This window comes from Lithobates pipiens, unplaced genomic scaffold (assembly GCF_037356315.1).
Source record: "Lithobates pipiens isolate NorthernLeopardFrog02 unplaced genomic scaffold, aLitPip1_a1.2 Scaffold_1, whole genome shotgun sequence".
Classification (NCBI taxonomy): domain Eukaryota; kingdom Metazoa; phylum Chordata; class Amphibia; order Anura; family Ranidae; genus Lithobates; species Lithobates pipiens.
Genome location: NW_027507685.1, coordinates 184,216,499 through 184,232,555, shown reverse-complemented (window position 1 = coordinate 184,232,555; position 16,057 = coordinate 184,216,499).

Below are 16,057 nucleotides of genomic sequence, written 5' to 3'. Positions count from 1 at the left end.
AAGTTTATCTGTTCATTTCCCCAGTTGTACGCTGTGCCACCTCTTTAAATGGCCGTTATCGTACTGGGTTCCAGTGTGCATTCCAGTGCCCATTTTGGAAGTGGTCGTCTTGGGTTTGGACAAAACACTGACAGCCAAATTGGAATAAGCAAACTAAACAAATTGGCCAAGAGACAGGAAGAGAGCATGTGAGTGTGTGTGTGAGGGGGGTTGTTTTAAAAAGCTGATGGCTTTACAGATATGACATCCACATCTATGCTTCATTATTGTAGTTGCCTAATGTCGGTATTGCAGCTGGCCTGCACCTTGAGCTCCTTGCATGACAAAGAGCCACCTGGTTCCTATAGGCAATGATCATCTGGCCAGATGGGTATTTTTTAGCTTACAATCTAATGTACCTAACTCACATTCACACATACACATACTAAGGCCAATTTAGACATGAGCCAATTAACTTACCAGCATATCTTAGGAGTGTGGGAGGAAACTGGAGTAGGGGAGGAAACTGGAGTAGGGGGAGTAAACCCACACAGGCACAAAGAGAACATTCAAACATTCAAACTGACAACCTAGTGCTGCTAGGCAGAAGTGCTAACCACTTAGCTATTGTGCATCTTAGTACTACTTTGTTACCATAGTTGAGATATTGCATGTCTTTCAAGGTGCATTACAACACTGTTGCTACCAACCGAGAGCCTTCGACAGCAGAGAGAAGGTGAGCTTCGTATGGAGAGGGTGAACAGAAATATAAAAACTTGGTACGATATGCAGGCTGTAGTTTTACCTCTACTGGGCCTTTTGTTTTAATGGCGGTTGAATCTCAAGTTCTGAGGGACATGAGGATTTCTGAATCTATGAAACCCTTGATACTAAAGCTGCGAGGTCTGCTTCTTGTAAAGTTTATTGTTGGACTTGGTCTTCTCCCCCCCAGGAGCTTCTATGTGGGACGAATCTTCTCCTGTGGCTGGGTCTGGGCCAGAATTTGGCACTTGGGGGGGGGGGGGTGAATCTTTCATGTAACTCACCCTTGTGAAATTTTGGGACAACCTCTAACCCAGTTAGGGTCATCCCTCTTTCTATTTTCAGCAATAGATTAGTTCGCTTGCTGCCTTTGCTTTGGTGAGGCGAGTGTTTAAACTGGCTATTCAGTTACATGGTTAGAAAGTAGGTAAACATAGTCCATTCAGTTCAACCTGTGTTATTGTGCGTGTGTGTTTAAATGAAAACTATTTCTGATGTCTCTGCATTCACTAAGATGTCCATCTAAAATATTTTGAAATTATCAACACTCCCTGCTGACCACCAACTGTGGAAGGGTGTCCCACATCCTTACCACTCTAACAGTAAAGAACCCCCTACACAGTTTGCGAATAAACCACTTCTCATCCAACCTCACTAAGTGTATTCTTAAGACCAGAGGCAGTTTTCAGGCGTTTTTGCACTAGAAATAACCTATAACCACAGGCAACCAAAAACCTGCGGGTGCCATCTGAGGCCTGGCGTCGGGGGATGAATCCCACCTGGTCGGGGTGTGTGAGATGGGTCATGTGCTGTGATAGTCGCGTGGCCAGTAACTTTACATATATTTTCAAGTCGAGAAGTGAAATAGGGCGATAGTTTGCTGGGCCATGTGGGGTTTTCCCTGGTTTATGGATGGTGGAGATCGTGGCTTCTAAGGACTGTGTGGGGATGTCTCCGGTGGCGAGAATTCTGTTAAATGAGTTGCAAAGATGCGGGTCAGTAGTTCACAGTAAGTTTTATAATATTAATTTCCAAAGCCATCCGGGCCCGGGGCTTTGTGTAGTGGTAATGCTTTAATGGCATTTCGAATTTCCTGAGTCGAGAAGGGTTGGGCTAGTTTTGCAGTCTGTGAGGGGGTTAAGGAGGGGAGGTTCAGTTTGGAGAGGAAATTCTAAATATTCACGTCAGTGGGTTGTGTCTCAGTCGGGGAGTCTTTTAAATTATATAATTTCTGATAGAATGAACTAAAACAGTTGGCTATATCTTTGGGGTTAGTTAATCTGTTGCCCCTGGGGTCTTCCAGATATGAGATTGTGTATTGAGCTGCCTTACACTTGTACTGTTGTGCTAGTGCTTTCCCTGTTTTATTTCCCTGGGAGTACCAGGTGAGTCTCAGTTTCCGAATATAAAACTTGTGTCTGTTTTGTAGGTAAGTACTTAGCTCCGCCCGAAGTTTACCGAGTTCTGCATGGATGGCTGCAGAGGGTGTTTGCATGTTACGTCTTTCTAGGGTCTTTATGTTGTCTAAGAAGGTGTTAAGGGTTGCGGTACATTTTTTTCTTCTCCTGGGCTCCCAGTTTTAGTAGGGCCCCCCTTATAACTGCTTTATGGGCATTCCAAAGTGTGGTATCATTGGAGATGGAGTGTTTGTTCAAAGCAAAATAGTCAGCTATCGTGGATCCGACCTGTACCCTATTATCCTTGGTGCTGATTAGGGTGGCGTTTAATCGCCATAGCGTATGTGGTGTGGTGGAGGATGATAGATTGAGAACAATGGAGACAGGGGCATGGTCTGACCATAATATTACGCCGATATTGGAGGAGGTAATAGATTGAAGCAGTACTTGTGTTTGTTTATAAAAATGGAAAGATATGGTTATGAGAAAGTGTTTCTTATGTATAATTGTTGTTAACAACCTACGTATTGTTTTGTTCTTGCAAAGAAATAAAGAATAAAAAAAAAAAAAATGAAGCAGTACTTTGGATGTCAGGAACTGGTCGATCCTAGAGTAAGCTCTTTGGGCAGTGGAATAGAAAGTGAAGTCTCTCTCAGTACCATGTTGACACCTCCAAGGGTCATAGAGATCTTCTAGGCATGTGATGGAGGAGAGGGTTGTGGACCGCCTCCTTCTTGGTGTGGAGGGATCGAGTGTGTGGTCTAGAACCCCATTAAAGTCACCGCATAAAATAATTCGATCTCTTGGGTAATGTTGTATTTTGGCAAGAATGGATTTGAAGAAGGGTTAGGGGCGTATATATTAATGATCACTAAGGGTTTGTTGTTGAAGTGTGCTGCGAGTATTAGAAATCTGCCTGCCGTTTCATGCTCTATGTTGGAGACTGAAAGTGATACTGTACAGCGAACCGCTATCATTACACCTCTTACTTTTTTGTCCGCGTGAGAGTGAAAAATATGTGGGTAACATTTGTGGGTACATCGTGGTGGGTTGGTTGATGAGAGGTGTGTTTCTTGAATGCATAATATGTCAGAGCGATGAGAGATCGCCTCCCTCCATAATAGGGATCTTTTGAATGGGCTATTTAGGCCCTTGACGTTAAGGGATGTTATTGTGAGTGACATGAGAAATAAACTGCAGGTGTCAAGGTGGTACTGAGGTTGATCGTATCCTGTAGGGAGGAATGTAGTGGTTAGTTACACTTTATGAGAGTTATGGATCGTTGACTTTTAGCTGCAGTAATCAGATGATACAAGAAAAAAAAAAAGCTAAACTGAGACTTCTATATCACCAGCAGGCTGATATAGAGGCATTATTCACTTAGTTAAACAGTTCTGTTACAAACATATCACGGTGAACGATAATGTTAAACTGAAAAGTAACTTGAAAACTGGAGAGAATGCCGTGTGCTTTGCACACTATAGCAGTATGGCGTGGAGGGTTCAGTGGGGAACGAGACGCTTGTCCACAATTTCATGGCGAATGAGGACCAGCTAATTATTGGGGACCTTCTATTGAAAGGTGTCGCTGGAGGCAGGTTAGGGACAATGCCCCAGTTATGTAGCTGTTTGATCCCATCTTTTGGGGTCAGGATTGTGACTTGCTGATGTTGGTAATTGACAATGAGCTTCATAGGGAATCCCCATTTGTATGCGATTTTGTGTTCCATGAGGATCGAGGTGACTTGTGCAAAAGCTTTGCATGATTGTGAGGTGGCAGCCGAGATGTCATTATATAGTTGTATTTTAGTGAATGGTTCTGGGAGGTTGCGTAGGGACCTGGCGACCCTCATGATCTGCTCTTTAGAGTGAAAAAAGTGGATCCTGGCCAGAATATCTCTGGGTAGAGAGTAAGGCAAGTGTTGTGGCTTGTGGATCCTATGTGCTCTATCTTTGAGGAGGTCCTGTGGTGTTAATGTTGGTAAAATTTTGCGGAAGATTTGGTGTAGGTATGGGGTTATTTCAGGGGGTGATATCGCCTCAGGTACCCCCCTGATTTTAATATTGTTCCGCCTGGAGCGGTCTGCGAGGTCTGTGATTTTAAGGCACAATTGGTGAATAGCTGCAGAGTGTTCATCTTGAATGTCGACCATGGTGTTATGTGTGCTGGTTGCGGCAGAAAGATGCTGATCTATGTGTTCTATACGGTCCTCAATGTCATCCACTCTGTCCAGTAAGTGGTTAATTGAGGCTCTGAACTCCCTCTGCATGTCAGCTTGTAATGAGAGTAGGATGGCTTTTAATGTATGTTCTGATGCAGGGTTATCAGAGGTGCTGTATGCAGCTAGTGAGGCAGTGGATTCCCCTGCTGCTGCTGTGGGACTACAAGACTCAGCGCCATGCTGCCTCTTCACAGGGGGAGGTTTAAAGGGAGAGTGCGCTGGGGATATGGCAGATCTCTTACCTCTTTCTGCCAGAGAGAGAATGGACAGGTGCTGCTGTTCCCCTGACTCTTCCATGTCAGGGAGAGGATCCTCTGTGAGCGCTGAGGCCGTTTGTGTTGCCTGTGGCGTGGGATCTCCTTCCCGGTCGGCGCCATCTTGGGCAGGGGCTCTGGCGGACTTCATGTAGAACTCAGTGAGTTTCTGCGCTCCGTGGCTGTCGGGTCTGCCGCGGTCATGTCCCAGAGGGTGTGGAGGAGTCGCTGTCTCTCCGTGGCATGCAGAGATCTGTGAAACGGGGCTGGATGCTGCCTGTTGCTCTGTGCACAAGTGGAGTTCAGAATCTAAGCGGCCATTTTCGTGTGCAGCCAGGCCACGCCCCATGTCCGTTCCCTTTTTTGTCCACTAGGGTGCGTGCGCCCACGGAGCCGATGTGAGTGCCCGGCTGAGCAGAGTGGGCTCCGTACACAGACACATCCGGGTGAAGGAGCCCTTAGAGCCAGTTCACACTGAGGTCGCAATTCAAAAATGTTAAAAAATTGTCTAAAGTCTCAGATCACCACCATTACTAGTAAAAAAAATAATAATAATAAAAATGCCATAAAACTATCCCCTATTTTGTAGATGCTATAACTTTTGCGCAAACCAATTAATATACGCGTATTGTGATTTTTTTACCAAAAATATGTAGAAGAATACATATCAGCCTAAACTGAGGAAAACGTTTTTTTTTTATATATATATTTTTGGGGGATATTTATTATAGCAAAAAGTAAAAAATAATGCCTTTTTTTCAAAATTGTCTCTCTTTTTTTATTTATAGCGCAAAAAATAAAAACCGCCAAATGAAAGGTCTATTTGTGGGGAAAGGACAATTTTGTTTGGGTGCAACAACCAAGCAATTTTCAGTTAAAGCGACGAAGTGACAAATCACAAAAAATGCTCTGGTCAGGAAGGGGGTAAAATCTTCCAGGGCTAAAGCGGTTAATGCATACTAATATTCTGCTGGCTTTGCTTGCTGCAGCTTGGCATTGTATCTTCTTGATCAATCTGTCTTCTGCTAGGACCCGCAGATCCCTCTCCAACCTGGAATCCCCCAAGGGTTCTCCCCCTAGTGAGTAACTTGCATTTATATATTTTTTTATCAATTGTATTTTTATTAAGATTTTTCCATCAGAAAATACCATTAGAACAGCTTAATAAGTATAGTCATTGGAGAGTTGGAGAGACAAAGCATAGAATGTTTACCATGTAAACCGGGGGAGGGGGAGAAGGGGAGAGAAGAAAAAAAATATTATTTCACACAAAATAAATTGTTTCCCACTGGTTCTAGTGTCAGTGGGGTCCCCAAGGCGCGCAAACTGACGGGGATCAGGGGAGTTCCACTGAGGGGGAGAAGGGGGTTAGGATGGGGTAAGGAAAACACCATAGGATCCCAAGAGGGACAGGTAATAAAAATGGGAGAAGATAAAGTTCAACACATATAGTTAAAAGGATGTTGCTTAATCAGAGGGTAGCAGAACAGCTCCAGGGTTAAAGGGGTTGTAAAGGTAAATGTTTTTTCACCTTAATGCATTCTATGCATTAAGGTGAAAAAACATCTGACAGTGCATGTGCCCCAAGCCCCCCCATTTTACTTACCTCACCCCTCGAAAGTCCCGCGCTCATCCCCCGATGTCCTTTCCACCATTCAGCCTGGCCGCTGATTGGCTGGAATGGATGAATGGAAAGCAGCGCAGCCATTGGCTCGCGCTGCTGTCAATCACATCCACTGACACGGAGTGACAGGGGGCGGGGCCCTGAGATACAGCGAGCGGCTATAGCCGCCGGCTGTATCACGGGAGCGCGCCCGAAGATGCTTCTCACCATGCGTGGGAGCTCGCATGAACGTGAGAACCACCTGCGGGAGGAAGCCGAGACAGCTGCCGAGGGACCCCAGAAGAGCAGGTTCAGGGCCACTCTGTACAAAACGAGCTGCACAGTGGAGGTAAGTATAACATGTTTGTTATTTAAAAAAAAATAAAAAATTCACTTTACAATCCCTTTAAGCTCTGAGTGATCCCACAAGTCCCAGATTTTTATAAATTGAGGAAGTGTGTCATGGACTATCGCAGTTAGGTGTTCCATTCTGTGGATGTGTTCCAATAATTGCAGATTCTGTGCAAGGGTAGGAGGGGAGGTAGACAACCATCTCAAGGGAATAGCCCTTTTTGCTGCCAGGAGAATAAAGGCAACTCATTTTTGGGAATGCTTGGAGATGCCAGGGAATGGCAGGCCTAAAATAAACTGGATCGGGTCCAGAGGTAGAGTCGTCCCAAGGAGTTTGTAAATTGGTATGTACAGAAATCCAAAAAGGTTGAATAATGGGGCACTCCCAGAAAATGTGAAAGTGGGAACCAATGTCCTCCCGGCACCTCCAGCACACCCTGGGAGTCTTGGGGTCATATCTGTGTAGAACCTCTGGGGTTCTATACCAAAAAAGAAGTACTTTATATGTCGTCTCCCTCTGTTTCACACATCTTGAAGACTTAGAAGCTGCCTCCCATATTTTCTGCCACTGAGGAAGTTGAATAGGCTGTTTAATGATCTGGGACCATTTCTGCATGTAGGAATGATATGCGTTAGTGAGTGACAGAGCTTCATTTAGGTAACTATAAATATCAGAGATAAGATGGGTTTGGTAAGAACCTTCGGAACACAAGAGTTCAAATGGGGTGGGCTTATCTAAGGTCAAAGTAGAGGATTTAGAGAGAAAGTAGTGTTTAAATTGGAGATAGGAATAAAATTACTGTTTAGGGATCTGATATTTACGCTGCAGTTCATTGAAAGGCAACAGTGTGTGGGTGAGTGGATGCACCAAGTTTTGAAGCTGAAAAATTCCAGCCTACATCCATCGCAGCATTCAAATATAAGAGAGACTATCTGGAATGTCGGGGGTTAAACAAATACGTTTAATAGGGATGAACATTGTGAAGAAAGGGTAAATTGGCGGGAACATTTTTTCCATATGGAAAGGGTAAATAACATTGGGTTTAAACAAAGGCTTTGAAGTTGTGTCATAAAGGCCTCTAGATCTGTCCAAATCATGGAGCAGGGTGAACCGGACTGTGACACTCATTTCAATCTCTGCCCATATGCTGGATGCCATTCTGAAAGACCAGGTGATAATCGATTTGAGGTACATAGTAAAATAATATTTAATAAGGTCTGGGGCTCCCAACCCACCTCTAGACCTAGGAACGAACACTACTGAGCTAGCTATTCGGTGAGCCTTATAGTGCCAGATAAAATTCAGGCCTGACCTCTGAGTATAGAGCGATAGTAGGGGCGCTGAAAAAATTATAAATATAAACGTCAATTACAAATGTGAAAATTAATAATCATAAAACACCTCAAGTAACAGTCAACCTGTCACCATGAATTGAAAAACAAATATTTGCAACGAAATGAATAATAATAAAAAATAAAGTCCCACTTAGATACTAGAAAAACAAAAATATCCACAGTCCAAGACAGTGATTCATTCAGTGAAAAATTCCGTCTAAATCCATATGCCAGAAGGCGGCTGAAATCTTCTACAAAGTTGTGACACGTCCCTTCACCAAACTTTTTTTGGACACAGAAAAACACCCCAACTGTGAAGATAAAGTTGTCTTCTTACCAGATGCTGTTGACTACTTTACTTAAAAAGATAGTCAAATAGGCTTATGCAGGTGAATTCCCTGCTCACATGGAATATGCTGGACCTCTTATGGAAAAAAACCTTCTCCTCATAGATTCAGACAGGTCATAAAAAAAGGAGAGCAAACAGAATCCATAGTGTGACCTCTGAGTGGCTTTGAGTTGTGACATGGGGACAGGAATCGCTAGGGTTTCAAATAGGTAGAGGAGTCTCGATAGAATAGACATCTTCAGGACATTGATGCGGCCGAAGAGACAGATGGGATAAGTATCCCACTGTCTCAAGAGGCGGTCAATGACACAGAAGAGTGGGGGAAATTGGCCTGGTAAAGGGAAGGGTATGATGAAGTGAGATGTATCCCTAAATATTTAAGAGAATTTGGACACCAATTAGAGGAATCATTTTGTTGAAGACTGGCAAGATCTGTGTGTGGGATATGTAGTGGTAAGGCTTCTGTTTTGCTTGTGTTGATTTTATATCCTGAGAGGAAGCTAAATTCTTTGAGTAAAGCATGTAAGTTTGGGAGAGAGGTGTGGGGACTGGTCAGGGTCAGTAAAATGTCATATGCAAACAATGCCAGTTTATATTCGTTGTGATGCAAAGAAACTCCACGAATGTCAGGGTGAGTGCGGATGGCTGTGGCTAGGGGTTCTAGACAAAAATTAAGGGGGAAAGCGGACATCCCTGTCTGGTTCCATTACTCAAGGCGAAAGAAGGTGATAGATATGATGATAGCTGGACTTGAGAGGAAGGATGGGAATATAGGGCATGTAGTGCTGCTATGAAGGGGCCATCAAAACCGTATTTGGAGAGTGTAGCAAACATAAAATGCTAGCTAATCCTATCAAAGGCTTTCTGTACGCCAAGGCTTAAAATCAGGGCTGGGCGAGATGTTTGTTTAACAAATCTATGAAATCTATGGTGTGTCTTGTGTTGTCTCCGGCGTGTCTGGCTGTTACAAAGCCTACTTGGTCTTTATGTATGAGCCTAGGTATTAAGTGACAGAGTCGGTTAGCTAAGATTTTGGTAAATATTTTGTAGTCAGAGTTAAGTAAAGCAATGGGTCTGTAGTTCGTCTGGGAAGGAGGGATCTTTACCAGGTTTCGGGATCACGGAAATGTGGGCATGCAGGAATTGGTAGTGGGATTCAGTACCTTGAAATAAGGCTGTATAAAGAGAAATTAAATGTGGGCTTAAAATAGGTAAAAAGGTTTTATAGTATGAATACAACAGGCCATCTGGGCCAGGGGCTTTTTGGGTAGGAAGGTGTTTTACTACTTTAGATAATTCCTCAGGGGTGATTGCAGAGTTCAGAGAAAGGAGATGCTCTGAGGATAGTTTGGCTAATAGTAGCGAATCAATGAAAGAGTCATATCTCTTCTGCGTAAAATCATAATTGGGGTCAGTTTGTAGGCAGTTATATCATTTGTGGTAGAATTCTCTAAAACTTTGGACATAGTAAGGGGGCAATAGGTGGGGGTACTGTCAGTTTGCCTAAGGAAATCTGGGGATGAGAGAGAAGGGCGAGGTTTTAGTTTATTCACCAGTGTTCTATGGAGCTTATTTGAATATTAATAGCATTTCTGTTTCGACCACAAAGGAGATTTGTCAGTTTTTGTCATGTCAAGTTGATTACGCAGGAAAATAACAGCTCGGAGCCCAGCCACCATGGGAGAAGACAACAGGAGTTGCTCAGCTCTTCAAAGTTTGGACAGGATAGTGGAGCGTTGGAACGCTGCATCTTTTTTCAAGCGAGAACCAGTGGCTATGCAATGTTCTCGAAAGACGGCCTTGTGGGCCTCCCATAGGGTGGAGGGCCCCGAGACCATACTTACGTTAAGTTCGAAGTATTCAGTTAAGCTTTATCAGAGGAGGTCTCTAGTTTCAGGGGTGTGGAGAAAAGACTCATTAAGTGACAAGTTCTAGGAGAGGTAGAAGAGAGAGCAATGTCTAATTGCACAGAGGAGTGGTCTGACCAAGTTATTGGGATTGATTTCTAAGAAGACCATGGATGTCAGGAGGGGAGGGGAGAAACAAGAAATGGTCTAATCTGGAGTAAAGATTATGGGGGTGTGAATAAAACGTGTATTGTTTGTGTGTGGGGTGTTTAATCCTCCAGATGTCTAGGAGTTTTTTCACTCTGATTAGCTTACGGAAGTATTCGGAAAGGCGATCAGATGATGTTGATGTTGTAAGTGGGAATAATATGTGTCTGTCTTTTCTGGGAGACATGGTCATATTAAAGTCCCCGCCGAGCACTAGGAAGGGTTGTGGAAAATTGTCCAAAGTGTCAATTATAGTGTTAAGGAAATTAACCTGACCTGAATTAGGAGCAAATACATTCACTATGGTAAGAGATTGGGTGAGGAGTGTACAGTCTAGGATAATAAATCTGCCCTGGGGGTCCAGGTGTGAGGATTTGACTCTTAAAGGATATGAACGGTTGATTGACAACACCTGCTTTCCCAGATGGGTCAGAGGCCATGAAGGATATGAAGAAATGTTTGCTAGCAAATTTGAGGGATCCCCCAGGGTGGAAATGGGTCTCCTGGACCAAGATAATGTCCGCTTTTGAAGCTTTAAACTCTTTCAGAGCCAACCATCTCTTATGAATAGAGTTTAAACCTTTCACATTGTAGGTAACAAATTGTAACGCCATGTTAGTCTAATCTGATACAAAGGCAAAAGATAAGCAGGTAAAAGGAAGCATAACAACATTTAGTACATTGGTAGCATCATGTGTCAAAAAAGAAGCCTGGGCGGCTGGAAGCCTCCAGAAAGCCAAGGTCTAGGCCTAGGGCTGAGAAAGGGAGCATGAGGACCTCTAAAAATGGGGGTGGACGGTAACTCCTTCAGCTTCCATGTATCAAGGCCAGGGTCACAAAAAAGGAACTGTAGAACAAACAAACTTGTAAGCCAGGGTGCCATAACAACTGGCAGCACACCCCACGGGCAAGGGGGTGGATGATTCCATCACAGGAAGATGGGCCAAACATAAATCTTAAAGGAAAACATAAGGTTAACATAAGATGGTCGGGAACCTGGAAGTGGGGTGCCTCTGAGGTGTGAAGTTGACTTTGGATGACTTCTGTCTCACCGGGTCCAGATGCGTCTCGGAACTGTCTGTGGCTTAGGGGTAGCAGGGAGCGGCAAAAGGGTCTTCATCCGGGAGCGGTGGAAGGCCTAGGTTGCATAGAAAGTTGTCACTTTCCTGGAGATCCTGAAGTGAATACTGTATACCTTCATGGGAAGCAGAGAGGAGGAATGGGAACCCCCAGTGATACATGACTTTGTGGGTTTGGAGGTGTAGTGTCAGTGGGCGTAGATTTCTCCGTATAGCCAAGGTAAGAGGTGAGAGGCCACCGAAAATCTGGATCCTAGACCCCTTGAAGTCCAATCTGGATTGGTTGCAGATGGCAATAGTGAGTGCTTCTTTGCTGTCATAGTAGTGGAATCTGACAATCACATCCCTCGGCTTGGCTCCATGGTCCTCTTGTTGTGCTTGAAGCTGAGGGACTGAGTGCTTCATGGTGGCATTATCTTCTTCTAGGACCTGAACATATTGCACTAGTTCATCAAACCTGGACTCCAGTGTATCAGTGCGTTCTCCAAGCTGGCCTATTTCTCCTCTCAATTCCTTAGTAAGTTAACCCACCTCTTGTGCAATGTTGTGGGTAATAGCCTAAAGCAGGGAGTGTAGTTCAGTGTCCAAAACCTCTGCCATTGGTGGGGGGGGGTCCCCTGTGCGGATGTGGGGATAGTATCAAAAAGGGTACCTGTCATGGGCTCACAGTGCTCTGGAGGGTCTTGCGCGCCGTCATGGCTATTCGAGGCCATGGATGAGGGCCTATGAAGGAAGTTATCCATGATGGAGGAGGAGGCCCGAGACTGGAGGACTGTGGCATAGGTCTTTCTTTGATCTCCAATCTTGCCCATGGGGTGCGCGGGCACTGTGGGAGATTAAGGATGTGATTCCCATGGTTTTTAGAGCTTTGGATTGGTCAGCGGGAGTCCCGGGAAGGCAGCGGGGGATGGAGCTCTAGTCTCACACGTCTGCCATATTCAGAAGCCGCTCATGCGCACCTGCATTTATATTTTTAACCCCCAATTGCAATACTTTACATTTATCAATGTTAAACCTCATTTGCCATCTAGTTGCCCACTCCATGAATTTATCCAGGTCCTCTTGTAAAGTTTCTATATACTGCTGTGATGTTAGTGCACGTAGGCTTTTCACCAATTGGCTGGTACCATTCCTGTCAGTATGCTATCCATAAAGATTAGGAATAGCGGTCTGGCTATAACCTGAGTTATTTGAGAACTCTCAGGTGTAAGCCATTCAGTCCCGGTGATTTATTTATGTTGAGCTTCTCTATTCCTTTCTGGACTCTGGCCTCTGTTAACCACAAGGGTACATCCTGTGACGTGTTACTAACAATACAGTCATGGTTGTTATACCCATCCTTTTCCTATGGGAAAACTGAGGAGAAGAAAACATTTAGTACACCTGCCTTTTCCTTATTATCTGTAACCATCTTCCATTCATCGTCCTTTATGGGGCCCATGTGTTCTGCCCTCGCTTTTTACTGTTAATATATTTAAAACATTTCTTGGGATTTGTTTTACTCTCCTCCGCTATGTGCCCCTTGTAGTCTTTTTTCTTATCGTACATCATGGGACACAGAGCCATAGTAATTACTATGTGGGTTATAGGCCACCTTCAGATGTGATTGCACACCTTAAGACAGGAAGTCCACTCCCTATATGACCCCTCCCACTACTGGAAGTACCTCTGCTTTTTCGCCAGTGTCTAAGGTGTTGGTCACAAGTGAAGATGTGCTGTGCTCCTTGCTGGGTCTAGCTATGCAGCCGGATCCATTCAAAGTGTCTTTTAGGCCGAATTGAGTGGTACCCGGACTCTGTGTGAGGTTTTGCCTTTTTAGAGAGCTGGACTCCGGGATCCAGTACTTTGGTATTTTCAGCCAAAAAGTTTTACTGGTGGGGTGCTATTACAGGTCCAGGATTGTGAGTTCCCCGAGGGTCCCCGATTCCTGAAAGTTTGATAACGGAACCCACCGTGAAGGGTGAAGATTGGGTCTGTTGGTTTTACTACAGAAAACCCTGCGGCGCGAAAGGTAAGTGCAGTTTTTCTTAGGAATTTTTTAATTTTCTTATGAAATGTCTCCTTTAAAAGTAAATGTTGTCATGCCTAAGTGTCACCACTGGGGGCTGTATGGAGCATGTACCTTCTCATGCTTTCCTCAGAGATCATGCTGTGTCAGCAGAAGCAGCAGGCTCTTTTCCTCTGGCTAGCAGGCAGACCTCCAGTAAGTTTGGGGGGATTTTGCTTCCACCAGACACCCCCCACCTGGGCCGAGCTCTCCCCCTCTTCACAAGGCTGAGCATTAGAGGAGAGCTAAAAAACGTTTGGCAATGCCGTTTTCTTTCACCGCCCCCTACACGGCGGTGGCTTTCAGATTTCCCCCACGCCATCCCTCCCTCACACACAAGTCAATCCCATTGCATTGGAGGCCCGCGCTCACGCGTGAAAACTTTTTTTGAAAGAGAAAGAAGGGGTGCGCGATGCGATGGATGGGACAGGGCTTAGCTTGGCATTGGCATCCTCCAACGCCGGCACGGGAGTGTGTTGTAAAAACTCAATTTTTGCTGGCTGCAAGTTGTCAGAGGGACACAAGAGCTAAGAGGGGCATGAAAGAGGTTTGGTGACACAAGCATTTCCTATTTCACACATTTACTATTTGCATCAGGCTGAACATTAATAGCAGCGGGCAGATGCTGAACTATTGCTCAAGCAGTGGATGTGATTTCTTCTGGTAGTACCTTTACTTTTGTGCATCGGGCTAAGGTTAGAAGGGGGGTTGAAACACCCCCAAAAAAGGGCTAAAATGGTTGCATCTTCCTCTGAGAGAGGGTGGCTGGTCGGAGTGAGCATCGGGCCATGAAATGTTTGCAGCTGTTTTCAACACTGCAGCCCCTGTTTATGTAACTCAAAAGGTCTTTTTTTCCTCAGCCATGATAGGAGTGAAAAAAAAAAAAAAAAGGTTAGCGGCTTTAACCACCTAAATACAGTGCACTTACACCCCCTTCCTGACCAGACCAATTTTCAGCTTTCAGCGCTCTCACAGTTTGAATGACAATTACTCAGTCATGCAACACTGTACCCATATGAACCTTGTGTCCTTTTTTCCACACAAATAGAGCTTTCTTTTAGTGGTATTTAATCACTGTGGGTTTTTTATTTTTTGTGCTATAAATTAAAAAAAACATACATTTTGTGAAAAAAATGCCTTTTTTCTTTGTTTCTGTCATAACATTTTGCTAATAGTAATTTTTCTTCATAAATTTTGGCCAAAATTTATACTGATACATATCTTTAGTAAAAATAACCCACATTAGTGTATATTATTTGGTCTTTGTTAAAGTTATAGAGTCTACAAACTATGGTGCCAATCACTGAAAATGGATCACATCTGATCAGTACATCAGGTGTATCTCATTTCTTGAGACACTAACAAGTCAGGAAAGTACAAATACCCCTCAAATGTCCCCTTTTTAGAAAGTAGACATTCCAAGGTATTAAGTAGGGATGGCCTTGCGGTTCACCCGGCGGTCGATTTGCGGCAAATTTTGCGGACTTCTGGAGCTGTTCGCGCGGCGGACATATGCGTTTACATTGTGAAAGAACTTTGACCCATGATGACACATCCATCATGGGTTACAGGACAGCCAATTGAGACATTTCAGCACATGGACAATTTGACATTCCCCCTACCTTATAAATAGACCTGATCTGGTGGCCATTTTACATTCTGTCTTTTGTCAGTGTAGGGAGAGGTTGCTGTGTGGAGCAGGGACAGACTGTAGTGACACAAATCACTAGCTATTAGGTCCACAAAAGTCCTTTTAAGGACTGGTATAGGTGTACAGTATATAGGGTTCTGGTGCACTGCTACTGACTGCTGTGCTGCTGATTGCACTGCTGACCGATTCTGCAGCTGTCTTTTGTCAGTGTAGGGACAGGACGCTGTGTGGAGCAGGGACAGTCAGTTTAATCACTAGCTATTACTATTAGGTCAACAAAAATCCTTTTAAGGACTGGTATAGGTATACAGTATATAGGGTTCTGGTGCACTGCTGCTGACTGCTGTGCTGCTGATTGCTGAGTGCACTGCTGACCGATTTTGCAGCTGTCTTATGTCAGTGTAGGGACAGAACGCTGTGTGGAGCAGGGACAGTCATTTTAATCACTAGCTATTACTATTAGGTCCACAAAGGTCCTTTTAAGGACTGGTATAGGTGTACAGTATATAGGGCTGTACACGTATAATATACTTTCTTTCAAATATAGAAAGCCTATTATACTTGACTGCTATGCTGAGTGCTGACCGATTCTGCAGCTGTCTTTTATCAGTGTAGGGACTGAGGGACAGTCTGCAAATCACTAGCTACTAGGTTCACAAAGGTCCCTTTAGGGACTGGTATAGGTGTACAGTATATAGGGTTCTGGTGCACTGCTGCTGACTGCTGTGCTGCTGATTGCTGAGTGCACTGCTGACCGATTCTGCAGCTGTCTTTTGTCAGTGTAGGGACAGGACGCTTTGTGGAGCAGGGACAGTCAGTTTAATCACTAGCTATTACTATTAGGTCCACAAAGGTCCTTTTAAGGACTGGTATAGGTGTACAGTATATAGGGTTGTACACGTATAATATACTTTCTTTCAAATATAGAAAGCCTATTATACTTGGCTACTGATCTGAGTGCTGACTGATTCTGCA